We start from the raw sequence: 1,372 nt of genomic DNA on the forward strand, positions 1-1,372 counted from the left end.
GGACCCAGAAGATCCTTGAGGGAGCAGAGAGTGGCTTGCAAAGCTTTGGGAATACGAGGGAACAGGCGGGGCAGGTGGTTCAGCAGGAACCCCTCAGTTGAGCCCCTTGTTCCTTCAACCTTCTCCTTTTGCTGCTTCTGATTCTTATTACTATCCTGCAAGCTGGAGATGGCTTCATTCTTTTTCTCCTCTGGCTGTGGGGCCTCTTTAGAAGGACACCCCCTTCCCACCAGTGGTAACTTTCCCCACACCTGTTTGTTAGACGCGTTCTTTAACCGTTTCTGTTTTAAATAAGTGATCTCTCTTTAACTGAAATGTTCCTTCCTCAGGAAACTGGTTCTCCACAGACTCTTTTCTCCAATCGCTCCATAAACAATAGTTTGTAAAGGATTTTTGCCCTATTTTTGTACCATAAAAATTCTCGGGCTACCCGGGGGGGGGGGAACCGGGAGTTCCTGTCCCTGGCGTGTAAGCCCAAGAGCCACACCCGATAGGTGGAAAGGAGAAAGACTTTTATTTACTTTTATGTAAGAAGCAAGTGCCACAATGGGACACCCCTGCTCCGGAGTGGACCCTCTTTTTTACAGTTTTGAAAAGCACAGATTGTCATGAACCAGTCACGAAAACACACATCATGATACCCCGATCATTCAGAACAAGATCATACATTCTGTACAGTCATAGCAACACCCAACGTTTGGCTGAAGCTTACACGATTTGAGAGACCTTGACCCTGATCAATAACATTCTTACACTTAAAAGCCTTCCTGGCATCTTGTCCTTCAGTATTGCTATCTCTATTTGCTAAATAATAAACAATTACTATATTATTATTATTATTATTATTATTATTATTATTATTATTATTATTATTATTATTATTATTATTATTATTACTATTATTATTACTATTATTATTTTAATATATGAATTAAGATCAGCCTCTGAATACGTAAATTAAAATACATTAAGCTCAGCTATCCCAGGTCAACCAGTGGATAATCCCACCAATACATGCAAGGCATAATGTCCACAGCGTTGAATACATCACTTGACTCCCCCAGGACACAGCAACCATCATGACTATGAAGCAGCTGTCAAGCACCCGAGTATAAATCGGGGGTGACCGTGGGGAGGCTGCAACGGTCCTAAGTGTGAAAAACGGTCACAAGTCCCTTTTTTTCAGTGCCCTTGCAACTTTGAACAGTCACCAAATGAACGGTTGTAAGTCGAGGGCGACCCGTAAAAATCAGGCTGCAAACTCTCCTACAAACAGCCCCTCCCTTTTCTTTGCCCCTCCGGCCTGTCCCCAACTCTCTTCCTGCATCCTCTTTTCCCCTTGCCCTCTGGCGTCCCTGCTCTCCCTCCTTAC

Source organism: Protobothrops mucrosquamatus, unplaced genomic scaffold, assembly GCF_001527695.2.
Source record: "Protobothrops mucrosquamatus isolate PMUCROS unplaced genomic scaffold, P.Mucros_1.0 scaffold2973, whole genome shotgun sequence".
In the NCBI taxonomy this organism is placed as follows: domain Eukaryota; kingdom Metazoa; phylum Chordata; class Lepidosauria; order Squamata; family Viperidae; genus Protobothrops; species Protobothrops mucrosquamatus.